This window comes from Syzygium oleosum, unplaced genomic scaffold, assembly GCF_021117445.2.
Source record: "Syzygium oleosum isolate NSW1041296 unplaced genomic scaffold, Sole_v2.1 Sole_v2.18, whole genome shotgun sequence".
In the NCBI taxonomy this organism is placed as follows: domain Eukaryota; kingdom Viridiplantae; phylum Streptophyta; class Magnoliopsida; order Myrtales; family Myrtaceae; genus Syzygium; species Syzygium oleosum.
Genome location: NW_026607502.1, coordinates 2,395,765 through 2,414,193, shown reverse-complemented (window position 1 = coordinate 2,414,193; position 18,429 = coordinate 2,395,765). Strand labels below are relative to the sequence as shown.

Genomic DNA, 18,429 nt, shown 5'->3' with positions numbered 1-18,429 from the left:
CAATAACTCTTCTCGGCGAAGCGCACTTATCAGATGCGTGCTTGACATTGACGGGGCGCCTAAAACATGAACAACTAAGAATATGCAAATGGGTATGAAAGGGCGTTATATTAAACAAATGGCGATGTTTAACAACCACATTTTGTTGGGGTGTGTCGGTTCATGAGTGCTAATGATTACACCAAGAAAGCTGAAAATTCCTTGGTGTTGAACCATTATCGTATGTACTTGTTCACTAATAATGTTGATCAAGTTACGTCTTTGTCATTACTCAAGATATGATTAAAAATTGAATTCAAATCTATAGAGCAAAACCAAGTGGTCTCGATGGGCGGCCAACAGAACGTCATTGAGTTCAAATGTATAATAATTAAGACCAATGAACTAAGTTTACTAATGACTATTAGCTTAATGCTTATAACTAAGAGGATCAGGATGTGATATGCGATGGCAAGCACAAGCCGTATAAGCATGTAACAGCTCTTCAGTTGCCTATGTGGTAATTTTTATTATAACAATTGTTTGGAATGATTGTGTCTTTTTAGGGAAGAAATGAACACAAAAAAAAAGAACATATTTTTTTGGTAAAAAAAAATACGCATTAATCTTATGGATTAGATAAGATGCAAATCAAAGTCTGAATAGTGGACTCAAAAAATTATTCACAATTTTGATCTGTTGGATGCTTCAGTTGGTAGTAATTTAAGGAATTTGAAGAAATTTATCTTCCAAATGCGATTGTTACTTGGGGACAGAGTTTAGTATACTTACGTCGCCTTTCTTTAATCAGAACAAGAAATACTTCAAGGTGAAAGTTATCCGATTTACTACGTAGCTATCTCAAGCATCCAATCGCTGTACATAAGGAATGAAATTGCTGGTAAAGAAAGATTATTGTATGAGCAAAACTATGGATTCAACAGCAAGCAGTTTATCTCAAGGATATTTCAAGGATGAGATAGCCCGAAAATGGAGGCTCTTAAGTGGAGAAAATAATTGGCGTGACATTCTGAAATCTGACTCACTTGGGATTTATGAAATGAGTAGTTTATGCACGTGCTTGTAGTTAAATCTCGCCCGGAATTGATCACTTCGGGAATACTAACCGTTAGGGAAAGGCTAATTAGGGATTTAAATTCGCGCGACCAAAGAACTCGATCGTGAACCGACTTTCGACCATGAAAATTGTCGAGGTGACATTTTGAGCCACTGTAGGCCGATCCAAGGATAGCCAGGGATCAGTTCGCCGCTGTCATATTAGTGGATCGCGGGTGATTTCGTTTGACCACGAAATGAATCAACGAATGACCCCGAACCTATACCGACTGATCGTGCCCGTCGGATCTAGCGATCGATCCCCGCGATTAAGTGACAACCGAGGTCGTCATGACCCGAGTGAACTTGTACGTGGCATGATTCAGTATCGGCCACGGGTCAATAATGCGAACTTCCCCAAAAGCCGCCAGTTAGTATGAGATATACACAAGTCACGTTGTTAAGAACTTAGTCATTAAATTAGAGACCGAGTTGGGCGTTGGAAATTCAGAAAGTCACGACAGATCACTAGGACGATGTTGTCATTTGCCCGGGTAGCCTTGGATTTGCTCGAATCCTTCAGAAAAATTTAATTTCGGTGAGAAATGACAAATGACCATTTTACCCCTGGAGATTTTTTAAGGCCAATGCAATTTGGGAGGGGCATTTTGGTAATTTTACCTAGCCTTAGAATTAGAGAATTTTGGACAATTTTGCCCTTGGACTTTTTGAGAAATTCCCAAATTGCCCTTGGATATTTTGGAAAAGATTCGATCCGGGCCGTCGATCTCAGGATAAGAATGAATCTCGGCCGTTGATTGGATTTGTGAGAGAGGGGCATGATGGTCATTTGGCCCCTCAATTATTGGCCTTGACTATTTAGACCAAAATCCTCTCTCTCTCTCTTCATTCTCTCTCTCTCTATCTCTCGGCTCCCTCCTCTCCCCTCACCGAACCGACCGCCCTCCCCCTTGGCCGCGCCACCGACGCTCGCTGGCCGTCCGCCCGCAATGCCACCGTCGTCCCGCCACCGAGCCACCAGCACCCTCACGCCGATGTCCATCTCTCTCACCCTCTCTCATGGTCGTGAACCGTGGCAAGGAAGCCGCCGCTCGCCGCCCGCCGTCCAGCCAATCGCCGAGCCGCTCGCCGCCGCCGCGTGCCGCCGCTTGCCGCCGATCAGCCGCCCCCTTTCCCGCTCTAGCCGAGTCAGTCTAGAGTTCGAGTAAGTCGCCCTCTAAACTGTATTTAGGATGTCGGGTATCGATAGACGCGATTAAGGGTGGAATCGGATTTAATTAGACGCGATTTTGGTTAAATTAGGGGCTGTTTTGGAATAATTTAGCGGACCGGTTTGAGGGCTGGTATTAACTGATTTTAGATGGTGAAATGAGGATGTTTAGAGGCTGAGATGGTGCCGGATGAAATGCTGGAAATTGGGACGCGTAGTGACAAGTATTTGGCTCGATTTGAGGACAAATGGTGTCGGTTTGGTGCGCGGTATGGCGGCTGGAATGTGAGGTTCGTTATGGCTTGAATTGAGTGAGGAAATGCCGAAATTGTGATCATTATGTGGCTGTGATTGTGGGCCCGTTAGTGGCCTTGTGTGTTTATTGAAATGCGTGTTGGTTGATTTAAATGTGGGCCATTATGTGCACGCTTAGACCGAATTGAATTAATTGTCAATTGGCCGTGTCGGATGCTTAATGAGCATGAGAAATGTGTGTGAATTGGTGCGTGCACGGGCCACGCGTGATTGGCCAATTTATTGGCAAATGGGTGTTGAGCATGTGAACGAATGAGAAATCGTGCGTGACATGGTATGTGTGGTTGTGGAAATCCCTGAGGCGATATCATTACTCGGGGTATTGATCCGTCCTGAGGCGGTACCATTACGCGGGACGATGCCCGGTATTACCGGAGGACGGCCAACTTGAGGTGGTACCATTACGCGGGCCTTGAAGTGTTGTTATTATGAGTTAGTTGCAGTGTACCTGAGGCGGTATCATTATGCGGGTCACTGGCGAGTCGAGTGGAAAAATGAGATAGTCGCAGTGAACTTGAGGCGGTACTACTACGCGGGTCACTGGTGAAGCGAGTGTGAGATGGTCGCAGTGAACCTGAGGCGGTACCATTACGCGGGTTACTAGCGAGTTGTGTGGAAATAACGTGATGAGGCAGGAACGAACGCGTGAAATGTGATTAGAATGTGCATGTGATTGGAAATTATACTACTGTGGCTAACGTGCAGGTTGCATGCTGGAAAGGCCCAGGTAAGTATGAATTGTATGCCTGCTATGTCGTGGCTGAGTGTGGTTGTGGTTGTAATTGTCTGGAGGTACGTGATAGCCTAGATGGGGTTTAGGGGGTGTACTTATTGAGATGTAATCTCACGGTTGTTTTAACCAAAAATTTCAGAACCCCAGCCTGAGCAATGAATCTCCCGCCGCCACCACCTGAGCGTTTTGGAGTACCGATGCACACCGACCACGACGTTATAGAGTACCATATAGATGATCATATGACCTTGATCAAGCATACCACGGTAGTCTGGGTAGACGTAGGATTACCCCTTTGGCAGGCCCACACCTATACTGCTTGGTTCTTTCGAGATGGGGTAGATGAGTTTGGCCCCGTCCGTGGATTTGACGTCCCCTTTGATGGAGTTAGGGATTGGGACCCATCTGCCATACCTCCTCCCGATGGTGAGATGTCGAGTCTAGAGACTAAATTTCACGCACACCGGACTCAAAGAAGCGCCTCGGACTCGAGCCTTCGGGGGCCGAGCATGAACTGAGCTCCGAAGAATCGCAGGCGGGATATGATCCGATGGACGTGGACCTCGAGGTAATACTCGAAGAAGAAGAACCAGAAGAGGAAAAACCCGAGGCAGAACCTGAAGAGGCCCCAGAAGATGAGCCCGAGGATGAGCCTGAAGAAGAACCGGTGCATATACTCGCGTATGAGCAATGGCTCGACCCCGAGTTTGTGCCAGAGGATGAGTCCGATGAGGAGCCAGTCGAGGAGCGGGTCGAAGTTCCAGCGGAGTCGGGTGACATAAACAACCCGATCGAGATCGAGGCCGAGCCGGAGTCCTTAGAGGAGCAGACAGTTCAAGGGAATTCAGATTCAGATGATGAGGAGTCAGATTCTGAGTGGACACCAAGCAGAGGGCGTAGGGGCTAGGTTTAGGGGTTGGGAATATGCTTTTTGATGTGTACCATTTTTGGTGATAGGATACCCAGGCTATCGATCCGTTTTTATGTCGGTGGTTAATAGTGTAGAAGTTCGGTGTGCTTGTTTATATGGTGGTTTGTAAATTTTGAATATTATATAAGTTTGGATGAACAATAAATATGTTTATTCTCCCTGTTTACCCCAGTTATAATTGTCCGGGTATTGGTGGCTTTCGCTGATCGTTTTAAAATCTCTGATAAGTTTAATTGGGTCGGCGATACCCTGGGACATCGCATTATTCCACCAGAGAAGTGTGTTGCGTGCTCGATGGGGTTCGGGGCGTGACATCACGGTTTGGTTTGGTATCAGAGCGAGGACAGCTCGATCTAAACTGGTCGAAGTCTGGAGTGATAAGGAGCAGAGACCCTGGGGTAGTAATTTAGGGAGACCTTAGCGAGTTAGGAGGTGGAATAAGCTACACGTGCCTCCAGATTGTTTGTTGTGGTTATTGAGTGAATTGATTGTTGTGACGATTGAAATGCAGGTGCGTCTGAACCTGAGGTAAGTGCACAGACCTTACTGATTGTGGCCTTGTGCTGTAGTGATTGATTTCCTGCTGAGAGGATTATTGTGTTAATTCACTACCTAGGACTAGACTGGTATAGTTGGCCTAGGTTTTTAATTCCTAAGTGGAATTATAGCAGGTAGTCGAGTGGTAGAAATCGTGAGATGAGTACGCGAGGTAGAGGAACTGGGGGCCCGTCCAGCTCGCGAGCTAGAGCTCGACCTGTAGAAGATCCTAGGATGGAAGCGGTCATGAGGACCCTAGAACAGATCGGTAATCTGATAGGACAGTAGACTCAAGAACGAGTTGCCACGATTGCCTAAGCTGCCGAGGCCGCTGCTGCCAATAATAATAATGGAAATCAAGGGCAGGGGCAGGTGAATGCGAATAGGCAAATGCACCAGTTAGTTGAGCAGTTTCTGAAATTAAAGCCTCCTAAGTTTGATGGTAGAGGCGATATCGACGGTGCATCGCTGTGGGTGGAGGAATTAGAAAAAGCTTTTGAAGTATTGGGGTGTACCGACGAGGAAAAAGTAACATTGGTAGTATATCAATTGCAAGGGAATGCAAATGATTGGTGGAAAGCCACCAGAGGAATGATCTTCCCGGCTGGCAAATGTTTGTGGAAACCTTTAATGGAAAATATTTTTCTGAGAGTGCCCGTGAACAAAAGCTATCTGAGTTTATGAGGTTACGACAGGGGCAGAGGACAGTAGATCAGTACGAGATCGAATTTGCTCGGTTGTCGAAGTTCGCCCCGAAGATGGTTGAGGACCCGTTAGATAGGGCTCGGAGGTTCCGAGACGGTTTGAAACCGGACCTTTGTAGCCAAATGATTTCATTGAATCTGAGAGGGTATAACGAGATTTATGATAGGGCTCAAGCGATTGAGCGAGATTTGGCGGATAGGGCCGCCGCTTCTGGATCAAGGTTTGCCCAAGGTAGGGACCACCGTCAGTTAGGAAAGAGGCCAATGACGGGTAATAGACGTTTTGTCCCTCTTGCCAGAAGGAATATAGGAAAGCTGGCCCGTAATCAGAACGGTCTATGTCGAGTGTGTGGGGAAAGACATGGAAATGGGCCTTGTCCAACCAGAGGCGGAGCATGTTTTGGATGTGGTGGATTTGGTCATCACATAAGATTTTGCCCCAACCTCAGGCAGAATAGGTCGCCTGCGTTGCCGCCACCCCGGAATGGGAACCGGATTGGAGCGGCCCAGACAGCCAATCAGACTAGGCCACAGGCGTAAGGACGGGTGTACGCCATGGCCAGGAGAGAAATTGAGAACGCGCCAGGGGTTGTCACAGGTACAGTTTCTCTGTGCGACCATGCTGCGTATGCTTTATTTGACCCTGGGGCGTCACATTCATTTATATCTGAGCAATTTGTTGAGTTGGTTGGTATAGAACTGCAATTACTTGATGTTGTGCTATGTGTTACAACTCCCTTGAATGATAAGATGCTAGTTTCGTTGGAGGTGTCCGAATTGTAAGATTATGATTGGGGATAAGGAGGAAAGGATTGATTTAGCGGTTCTAGCCATGTATGATTTTGATGTGATAGTGGGTATGGACTGATTGTCTAAGCAGAGGGCCGTAATGGATTGCAATAGCAGGGTGATCCAATTTAATCCCGTTGGACATCCGGAATTTAAGTTTGTGGGAAATCGTGGGGGACCCTCGATCCCCTGGATTTCGTCGCTAGAAATGACTAAGTTGTTGAATGAAGGGTGTCAAGGATTTCTAGCGGCTGTAGTTGATTCGACGACTGAAGAGCCGAGGCTAGAGGACATAGCTGTGGTGCGCGATTATCCCGATGTCTTTCCTCAGGAATTGCCGGGATTGCCACCGGAAAGAGAAGTAGAATTTGTAATCGAGTTGGCACCTGGAACTGAGCCAATCTCGAAGGCACCTTATAGAATGTCATTGTCGGAGTTGAAGGTGCAAATGCAAGAATTATTAGACAAAAGATTTATTCGTCCGAGTGCGTCTCCGTGGGGAGCGCTAGTTTTATTTGTAACAAAGAAAGATGAATCGTTGAGGTTATGTATTGACTAAAGGCAGCTAAATCAGGTGACGATAAAAAATAAATATCCCTTGCCGAAAATTAATGATTTGTTTGATCAATTACAAGGGGCTTCGGTGATCAATTGAGAATTAGGAAGGATGATATACCGAAGACGGCATTTAGGACGAGATATGGACATTATGAATTTAAGGTAATGCCGTTTGGATTGACGAACGCCCCTGCTGCCTTTATGGATCTAATGAATCGGGTGTTTAATGAGTTCTTAGATCAATTTGTAATCGTTTTTATAGACGACATATTGGTGTACTCGAAGAGCCTAGAGGAGCATGAGTTTCACTTGAGTAGAGTGTTGCAGACTTTAAGAGAGAACGCACTATATGCTAAGTTTAGCAAATGCGAGTTCTGGCTCAATCGAGTAGCATTTCTCGGACATGTGATTTCGGGGGAAGGAATTTCAGTGGATCCAACGAAAATTGAGGCGGTAATGAAATGGTCGAGACCGACGATGGTAACAGAGGTTCGAAGTTTTTTGGGTTTGGCAGGATATTATCGTCGTTTTGTGGAAGGATTTTCGGCAATAGCAACATCGTTGACACATTTGCTGAAAAAGGAAACAAAGTTCGAGTGGACCGACAAATGTGAAAGGAGTTTTCAGGAATTAAAGTATAGATTGACAACGGCAACGGTGTTGACTATTCCATCAGGACCCGGAGGATATGAAATTTATAGCGATGCATCGTTAAAAGGATTGGGGTGTGTACTCATGCAAAATGGGTAAGTAGTGACCTACGCGTCGAGGCAGTTAAGACCGCATGAGTTGAATTGCCCGACGCATGATTTGGAATTAGCCGCTATAGTATTCGCCCTTAAAATTTGGTGACATTATCTATGCGGAGAGAAATTTCAAATTTATACAGATCATCAGAGCCTCAAATATTTGTTTTCTCAAAAGGAGTTAAATATGAGGCAGCGTTGGTGGATGGAGTTATTGAACGATTATGATTGTGTTATATTATATCACCCCGGGAAGGCCAACTAGGTAGCCGATGCATTTAGTCGGAAGTCAAGTATCGCACATTTGATGGTCAAGGAATGGGCTTTGTTGGAAAAAGTACGAGACTCGGAGTTTAGATTCGAAGTAAGTCAAGTCTCGAGTTTGTTGGCCACGTTAAGGATTGAACCGGAGATCCAGGCTAAGATTAAGACCTTGCAGTCAACGGATCAAGAAATCCAAACGATTCTAGAGTGGATGAGACCAAGAGAAAGCCGGACTTCTAGATATCCGAAGATGGGATACTGAAGTTCCGTGGACGATTATGTGTGCCTGACGATGCGGAGCTTAAGGGAGAAATTTTGTCAGAAGCGCATTGTAGCAGTTATAGTATCCACCCAGGTAGTACCAAAATGTATCAGAACTTGAGGCAGTACTATTGGTGGAATGGTATGAAGGTAGACATAGACAGACATGCGGCCAAATGTCTGATGTGCCAGCAAGTGAAGGTACAACATTGTAAGTTTGGAAGATTATTGCGAACTTTGGAAATCCCAAAATGGAAATGGGAGCATATAACTATGGATTTCATGACGGGATTACCAAGGAGCCAAAGAGGCCACGATACTATTTGGGTGATTGTCGACAGATTGACAAAGTCGGCACACTTCTTGGCTATGCGAAAGGACTTCGCATTAGATCGATATGCTGAGTTGTATGTGCAACAGATAATTCGGTTGTATGGGGTACTAGTGACGATTACCTCAGATCGTGATCCTAGGTTTACCGCCAATTTTTGGAAAAGTCTGCAGACGGCATTAGGATCAAAACTGCAGTTCAGTACAGCTTACCATCCACAAACGGATGGCTAGTCTGAAAGGACGATTCAGACTTTAGAGGATATGCTTCGGGCATGTGTGCTAGATTTTCAGGGTAAGTGGGAAGAGCAATTGCTCTTAGCAGAATTTGCCTATAATAATAGTTTTTAGCAGAGCATCGGAATGGCGCCCTTTGAGGCGCTATATGGCAGGGCTTGTAGGACGTCCGTGTGTTGGGACGAAGTAGGAGAAATGAGTATTACCGGGCCAGAGTTAGTTCAACAGTCAATTGAGGCTGTTAAGGTGATTCGCGAAAGGCTGAAAATAGCTCAAAGCCGTCAAAAGAGTTATGCAGACAGAAGGCGAAGACCTTTGGAGTTTCAAGTAGGGGATCACGTATTCCTTAAGGTGTCGCCCATGAGAGGACTGTCCAGATTTGGTAAGAAAGGGAAGTTGAGTCCGAGGTACGTGGGACCCTTTGAGGTTTTAGAAAGAATTGGAGACTTAGCGTATCGCCTTGCACTTCCACTAAATCTATCGCAAGTGCATAATGTGTTCCACGTATCGATGTTGAGGAAATATGAACCGGACCCCACTCACGTGTTGAATTATGAGGAAATAGAAGTCGATGACAGAGTGTCATATGTCGAGAGACCTGTAAGGATTGAAGACCGGAAAGAGCGAGTTCTATAGAACAAGACAATCCCGACGGTCAAGGTTGTTTGGGAATACCACGGGACCGAAGGCGCGACCTGGGAAAGCGAAGAGCAAATGCAACGTCAATACCCCCACTTGTTTGAGTAGTACTTGATTTGTAAATTTCGAGGACGAAATTTTTATAAGGGGGGAAGAGTTGTGACATTCTGAAATCTGACCCACTTGGGATTTATGGAAAGAGTAGTTTATGGACGTGCTTGTAGTTAAATCTCGCCCGGAATTAATCACTTCGGGAATACCAACCGTTAGGGAAAGGTTAATTAGGGATTTAAATTCGAGCGACCAAAGAACTCGATCGTGAACCGACTTTCGACCATAAAAATTGTCGAGTTGACATTTTGAGCCACTGTAGCCCGATCCAAGGATAGCCAGGGATCAGTTCGCCGCTGTCATATTGGTGGATCGCGGGTGATTCCGCTTGACCACGAAATGAATCGACGAATTGCCCCGAACCTATACCAAATGATCGTGCCCGTCGGATCTGGCGATCGATCCTCGCGATTAAGTGACAACCGAGGTCGTCATGACCCGAGTGAACTTGTACGTGACATGATTCAGTATCGGCCACGAGTCAATAATGCGAATTTCCCCAAAAGCCGCCCGTTAGTATGAGATATACACAAGTCACGTTGTTCAGAACTTAGTCATTAAATTAGAGACCGAGTTGGGCGTTGGAAATTCAGAAAGTGACGACAGATCACTAGGACGATGTTGTCATTTGCCCGGGTAGCCTTGGATTTGCCCGAATCCTTCAGAAAAATTTAATTTCGATGAGAAATGGCAAATGACCATTTTACCCCTGGAGATTTGTTAAGGCCAATGCAATTTGGGAGGGGCATTTTGGTAATTTTGCCTAGCCTTAGAATTAGAGAATTTTGGACAATTTTGCCCTTGGACTTTTTGAGAAATTCCCAAATTACCCTTGGATATTTTGAAAAAGATTCGATCTGGGCCGTCGATCCTCAGGATAAGAATGAATCTCAGCCGTTGATTGGATTTGTGATAGAGGGGTATGATGGTCATTTGGCCCCTCAATTATTGGCCTTGACTATTTAGACCAAAATCCTCTCTCTCTCTCTTCATTCTCTCTCTCTCTATCTCTCGGCTCCCTCCTCTCCCCTCACCGAACCGACCGCCCTCCCCCTTGGCCGCGCCACCACCACTTGTCGGCCGTCCGCCCGCCGTGCCACTGTCGTCCCGCCAGCAAGCCACTAGCACCCTCATGCCGCCGTCTCTCTCTCTCACCCTCTCTCGTGGCCGTGAACCGTGGCAAGGAAGCCGCCGCTCGCCGCCCACCGTCCAGCCAATCGCCGAGCCGCTCGCCGCCGCCGCGTGCCGCCACTTGCCGCCGATCAGCCGCCCCCTTTCCCGCTCTAGCCGAGTCAGTCTAGAGTTCGAGTAAGTCGCCCTTTAAACCGTATTTAGGATGTCGGGTATCGATAGACACTATTAGGGGTGAAATCGGATTTAATTAGACGCGGTTTTGGTCAAATTAGGGGCTGTTTTGGAATAATTTAGCGAACCGGTTTGAGGGCTGGTATTAACTGATTTTAGATGGTGAAATGAGGATGTTTAGAGGCTGAGATGGTGCCGGATGAAATGCTGGAAATTGGGATGCGTAGTAACGAGTATTTGGCTCGATTTAAGGACAAATGGTGTCGGTTTGGTGCGCGGTATGGCGGCTGGAATGTGAAGTTTGTTATGGCTTGAATTGAGTGAGGAAATGCCGAAATTGTGATCATTATGTGGCTGTGATTGTGGGCCCGTTAGTGGCCTTGTGTGTTTATTGAAATGCGTGTTGGTTGATTTAAATGTGGGCCGTTGTGTGCACTCTTGGACCGAATTGAATTAATTGTCAATTGGCCGTGTCGGATGCTTAATGAGCATGAGAAATGTATGTGAATTCGTGCGTGCATGGGCCACGTGTGATTGGCCAATTTATTGGCAAATGGGTGTTGAGCATGTGAACGAATGAGAAATCGTGCGTGACATGGTATGTGTGGTTGTGGAAATCCCTGAGGCGGTATCATTACGAGGGGAATTGATCCGTCCTGAGGCGGTACCATTACGCGGGACGATGCCCGGTATTACCGGAGGACGGCCAACCTGAGGCAGTACCATTACGGTGGTTGTGTCGTAGGTGGTGGGTATTGAGCCTGAGGCAGTACTACTATGCGGGCAAAATACACGGCCTAAGGCGGTACCATTACGTGGGCCTTGAATTGTTGTTATTATGAGTTAGTCGTAGTGTACATGAGGCGGTATCATTACGCGGGTCACTGGCGAGTCGAGTGGAAAAATGAGATAGTCGCAGTGAACCTGAGGCGGTACTACTACGCGGGTCACTGGCGAGGCGAGTGTGAGATGGTCGCAGTGAACCTGAGGCGGTACCATTACGCGGGTCACTGGCGAGTTGTATGGAAATAACGTGATGAGGCAGGAACGAACGCGTGAAATGTGATTAGAATGTGCATGTGATCGGAAATTATACTACTGTGGCTAACGTGCAGGTTGCACGCTAGAAAGGCAAAGGTAAGTATGAATTGTATGCCTACTATGTCGTGGCTGAGTGTGGTTGTGGTTATAATTGTCTGGAGGTACGTGATAGCCTAGATGGGGTTTAGGGGTGTACTTATTGAGATGTAATCTCATGGTTGTTTCAACCAAAAATTTCAGAACCTCAGCTTGAGCAATGAATCTCCTGCCGCCGCCACCTGAGCGTTTTGGAGTACCGATGCACACCGACCACGACGTTATAGAGTACCCTATAGATAATCATATGACCTGGATCAAGCATACCACGGTAGTCTGGGTAGACGTAGGATTACCCCTTTGGCAAGCCCACACCTATTCTGCTTGGTTCTTTCGAGACGGGGTAGATGAGTTTGGCCCTGTCCGTGGATTTGACGTCCCTTTTGATGGAGTTGGGGATTGGGACCCGTCTGCCATACTTCCTCCCGACGGTGAGATGACGAGTTTAAAGTCTAGCCTGGCACAGTCCGGACTCCAGCGAGCGCCTGCAGCACCTGAGCCTTCGGGGGCCAAGCATGAACCAGAACCTGAAGAATCGCAGGCGGGATATGATCCGATGGACGTGGACCTCGAGGTAATACCCGAAGAAGAAGAACCAGAAGAGGAAGAACCCGAGGCAGAACTTGAAGAAGCCCCAGAAGATGAGCCCGAGGCTGAGCCTGAAGAAGAACCGGTGCATATACCCGCGTATGAGCAATGGCTCGACCCCGAGTTTGTGCCAGAGGATGAGTCTGATGAGGAGCCAGTCGAGGAGGACCGGGTCGAAGTTCTAGTGGAGTCGAGTGACATAAACAACCCGATCGAGATCGAGGCCGAGCCGGAGTCCTCAGAGGAGCAGACAGTTCAAGGGAATTCAGATTCAGATGATGAGGAGTCAGATTCTGAGTGGACGCCAAGCAGAGGGCGTAGGGGCTAGGTTTAGGGGTTGGGAATAGGCTTTTTGATGTGTACCATTTTTGATGATAGGATACCCAGGCTATCGATCATTTTTTTATGTCGGTGGTTAATAATGCAGAAGTTCGGTGTGCTTGTGTATATGGTGGTTTGTAAATTGTGAATATTATATAAGTTTGGATGAGCAATGAATATGTTTATTCTCCCTGTTTACCCCAGTTATAATTGTCCGGGTATTGGTGGCTTTCGCTGATCATTTTAAAATCTCTGATAAGTTTAATTGGGTCGGCGATACCCTAGGACATCGCGTTATTCGACCAGAGAAGTGTGTTGCGTGCTCGATGGGGTTCGGGGCATGACAATTGGAAGGGCTTGTTAGATCCTCTCGACATCGATCTCCGCCGTATCATCATTCACTACGGAGAGATGGCTCAGGCCACATACGACACATTTGACACTGCGAAGGTGTCGACACATTGAAAAACTTTTGGTATTGTAAGTTTTAAGAATCGTGCAACACTTTGAATGAGAGAACTCGGTGTGATTACCTTTTATCATGTCCAATATGGCAAAATATCAGAAAACATCGAACATAATAAACTTGACATAGATGAATAGGGTGTAAACTTAAAAGATCAATTTATAAACGACACATATGTCTGATATATTTATTTATGTAACACATCAAACTTCGTTACTTCAAAAAGGTGCAAGTGACCTTCAATAGACGCAACTGTCCGAATGCACGTGTAATGTCAATAAATAAATTACAATAGGAGTGGTGGAGACGTAAAGCCACCATTAATCAACCCTTTGGCGATGTGATGATAAGTAGACTCAGTCAAGTGAATCCCATACCAGCCCACGAAAGCCGATGGATCTTTGCAGGCAGTTGAGCCGGTGTGACCACATATTGCTGATGCATTGAAGTTGTATGGACCACCTCCTCCACAACAAGCCCTTAGTGTCCCTCCACAGAGGCCTGCGTGGATGCACTCATTCATGTCGAGGCTTTTGAACAAATTATGCAGCTACATGTTTCTTCGTGTCAATGACATCAACCAAACTGTCCTAATGTTATGTATGTGTTTGTTGTATTTCCTGAAAGCAAAGAGATACTAGTGTTTTCTTTCTGGAAAGAGTAGGGGAGTTTCAAATAGATATGTCTTCTTTTAGTGTTTGGCTTTTAGTTTAGGAGCCCAAAGATCCAATACTTGCTAACGCGCTCCCATGACACTCAATATAAGTTATAAACAATGTTTTAATAATGAAAATTGCAGCATTCTTTCATTTGGTTGCTTATTAGGTGTCTTGGACACTCATTAATAATATCAGTATAAAAAATAGAGCCGTAAAAGCAAGTAATTAGGTAAGCCAAATATAAATTAATCTTTCTTATTGTGGAAGATTCTAAATCAATTTTCCAGAAGAGGACTAAAATCTCCATCAATTATTCCACCCTTAATTTCTCTCTGCGATTAAGCACAATCTTGACTCTAGAAGTAAAGGGAGAAATGCGGGGGAAAAAAGAAAAAAAAGTTGGCTTTCCTGTGACGTGGTGATTACTTATACGAATGGTGATAAATGTGATATGCGGAAAACAAAGACAAACATCTAGGATTCATTATGTGATTATTAGCTCAAGCAAAAAGTATGCGTTCCTAATGAATTTTGAGTGGAAAAAAAGACAAGTGAAAGGAAGGCTCACCATAGTGTTTTGGAGTGCGATAGACAGACATGGTGGTAATATAATAGTAAACACACATGATTCTTGCATGTGGGTATTGTTCTCTCATAATTTGCAATTCTTTCTTGAGGAAGTTAGCGTGATACTTCGCGAAAGCATTATAAGGCTTGATACATCCGGTTCTTGGGTCATATGCCGATTCATTAGCGCTTTGAAACAAAGTCAGAAACAAGGAGGTGCAGCCTATTGGAAACTGTCCCGGCACCACCAGATTCTATCAGCATCTGTTATGGTTATGATGATTCAAGAAAAAAAAACAAAAAAGGGTAATAGTGAGAAATAAAATAAATAAGAAAGCAATCCCAAGACAAATCATGTGGATCATATATATATACACACTCACACGAAAATCACTTTTGGGAACTACTTCATGCACCATGGGAATCTATGTATAATATTAAAAGGTGGACCTTCTTTTGGTAGACACGAAAGCTCCAATTTATTATGTCACCGTTTAAGTTATTGTCAATGCTTCTATGTGACGTTTCAACTTAGTCTTTGGTTATTAGTTTAGGGGTTTACATTCCGTACAACAATTGAAATAAGAAGTTTCTCCAAACAGTGTACTAATGGAGGCATTTCTTTGTCATTATCAAATAAAACGTGCTCATCATAAACGTTAGGCACATGCCCAAGAGAAACGTAATGATTCAGGCATTTCTTTATCATTATCAAACTTCGCCTTTGGTTATTACGTGAATGTAACGTTAAGCTCGTGCTGAAGTGAGCTTGTGTAACATACACGGACGGCACGGGCGATTTCTCCGACGACTTGTGGTACGAAAGGACGTGTCTGTTTAATGGTTCGACCAAAAATAAAGGGAAAGATGTAGTCATTGCCGCCTATCTCCACCAACCAGAAACAGAGACTTCTTAAAGTAATCATCACATTCTGCACCCAAAAAAATAAGAAAAAAAGTTATAACACATGTTTCAACGAGGCCAGATAAGGAATTTTTTTTATCTTCATGTTGATAAAATATAGCACAAAATTTCATGAAAGTAATACTAGGAGCAGAAGGAGGTGACAGACATCGCCAAAGACGACTTCAAATTCTGGAACCAGCCAAGCTGAACACTTTACCCTCTTTTTTGACAATGACAGGCAGAGATTTACCTTGTTTGGTGGTGCAGAGAGACGACTTCAAATTCTGGAACCATCCAAGCTGAACATTCAACGAGTCATTTGTCCACAAAACAATCTCCTGAGCAGAGGAGAAAGACGAGTCGATTGCTGTGGCACCAGCAACTGCGAAGTTCCCTCCCTTACGGACACGGAGGAAGATATGGCAATCCAAATGCTTCAGCTGCATTCTCATATTTTTACGTTCATCGTGAGATTAAAAGTACTTTATTAGTAGCATTAAAATGTGGAGAAAATATTAGAAAGAGAGTATACAATACCTATGAAATCGATAATGAGGTGTCCGTCAGAAAATCAACTGGTCGCGTGGTGGAAGAATGTCTCGCCGTAAGGGAGATTTTTAATTTTTGGAAACGCAAGTGCCCCAGTAAGGAGGAAGTTTCCGGTGTCACTCAGAGAGTTGCCAAAGTTGAAGATTGCATTGTAGCGCCCGGGGCTCAACAAAACGGACTTTGAATAGTGGCAGCAGAGCAAGAAGAAGACTAGTATCTTCATGGCTTTCATGTCAAACAATAATTGAAAATTTCGATGAAGGAAGAGTCTGCTTGGGGTTGAGCTTCAGCCCTTACGTTATATCATAGAGCAACCTCACACCGTCCCAATATAGGCACTGGAGTCTGGTCAGACGAAGCTTCAATTGATGACTTGCAGTTTCAACGAGGAAAGTCAACCTTTTATAAAATGGGTAAAGCCCTTATGGAGTCCTGTCGCATGAATCACATGGGTAAAGAAGCTCTGCTTATTTGTGAAGCCAAATCATATAAAGACTATTCGCAACTTCGATGCCTTTAATCCTGCATAATAATTTTATCTGACGAAATTATCTGAAAAGCAGTAAAGTTGTTACTTGGGGGAGTAAGTAATTTAGTTACGTCACCCTTCCGAAATTTCGCTCATTTGGGATTTATGAAATGAATTATTTTGCGAATGTACTCGTAGTTAGTTCTCACCCGGAACCGATCATTCCTGGGATACTAACTGTTAGGGAAAGGCTAACTGGGAATTTAAAATTCGTGCGACTAAGTAAAAATTCGATCGTAAATTGACTTTCGATCATAAAATCGCCGAGGTGACATTTTGAGCCATTGTAGGCCGATCCAAGGATAACAAAGGGTCAGTTCGCCACTGTCGTAGTAGTGGATCGCGGGTGATTCCGCCGGACCACGAAATGAATTGACGAACGAACCAGAACTTATTCCGAACGATCGTACTCATCAGACTTCGTGATCGATCCTCGCGATTTTATTGGCAACCGAAGTCAGTATGGTCTGAATAAATTGCACGTGACTCGATTTAGTATCAGTCACGGGTCGTATAGACGAATTTCCCAAAAGCCACTCGTTAGTCTGAGAAACGCTCAAGTTACGTTATGTATATATAATTTAAATACTGATTAGAGACCAAACCGAGCATCGGAAAATTCGGAAAGTCACGGCAAGGCCTTTGGACGACGTTGTGATTGGAACGTACAACTCTGGATTTCTTCGGATTTTTCAGAAAACTTCGATTTCGACAAGAAACGGAGAAAGTGACCATTTTACCCTTGGGATTTATTAAAGGGTTAGTTATAAAGGGCAAGGGCATTTTGGTAATTTTGCCCTAAAATTTGGAAAAGACAATTTTGCCCTTGGACTTTTTGAGAAATTACAAGTATACCCTTGGATATTTTGGGTAAGGTTCGATCTGGGCCGTCGGTTTCAAGATAAGATCGAATCTGGACAGTCGGATGAAAAGATTAGTCGAGGGTATGATGGTAATTAGCCATTTTAGTCAAAATTGGACTATTTTAGTCCAATTTCCCTTTCTCTGTCTCCTTATCTCTCTCTCTCTCTCTCTCTCTCTCTCTCTCTCTCTCTCTCTCTCTCACCGAAAACCCCCCCCCCCCCACCGTGAGCTCCTCCCTCTTCGGCCGCCTCTCCCTCCCGCCGTTGCCGCCGCACGATCACCGCTGTCCGTACGCCCGCCGGACCGCTGCCGTGCCGCGCCGTCCTCGCCGCCGCACCACCACCAGCCCTCACCCGTCGTTTCTCTCTCTCCCCTCACTCGGCCGTGAGCCAATCGGCCACCGTCCAAGCCGCGCCGTCGCCGCCCAAGCCGATCGCTGCCCGCCGTGAGCCGTACGCCGTCGCCGCCGTTCCCGATTAAGTGCCGCCGCTTTCCGTTCTAGCTGCGTGAGTCTAGAACTAGGTAAGTCGCGCTCTAAAACCCATTTAGGACGTTGGGTATCGACGGATGATTGTGTGGACGAAATCGGGTTTATATAGGCGCGGGTTTATGCGATTTTAGATGCGGAAATGTTAGGCGGGCCTTGAGATTGAATTATTGGGAATTTTGGTGGAAAAATTTAAGACTGAAGTGGGCTGTGATGGGCTGTTCATTGGGCTGTGATGGACTGATCGAGACGCGAGTTGGATTTTTAGAACCGTCAATTAATGGCGAGAAAGTTTCATGAAGGACCGGAATCGATTTGATGTCATTTGGGTGGAGAAGAATGACAAATTGCGTGTTTAATGCATATTTAAACTATAATTGAGTTGTGGGGGGTGTAATTGAGTGTGTGATTGTGTAATTATTTGATTGAAATATACCTGTTGGGTGCACGCTTGGGCCAGATTGTTTTAATTATTATGATTGGCCATGTCAAATGCTGAGTGAGCACTGTTTTACATGTGAATTGATGCGTGCACGGGCCACGTGTGATTGGCCAGTTGGGTGTGGTAAATGCTTATTGAGCATGCGCGTGAGTATGAAAGAAATGTGGTATGGCATGTGATCATGAAT

The 18,429-nt window shown here is 45.2% G+C and overlaps 1 pseudogene; it reads right to left on the bottom strand.

Moving 5' to 3' along the window:
• Positions 1–13,524: 13,524 nt before the first annotated feature.
• LOC115667379 (GDSL esterase/lipase At5g45910-like) lies at positions 13,525–16,152 on the bottom strand (annotated as a pseudogene).
• Positions 16,153–18,429: the final 2,277 nt, after the last annotated feature.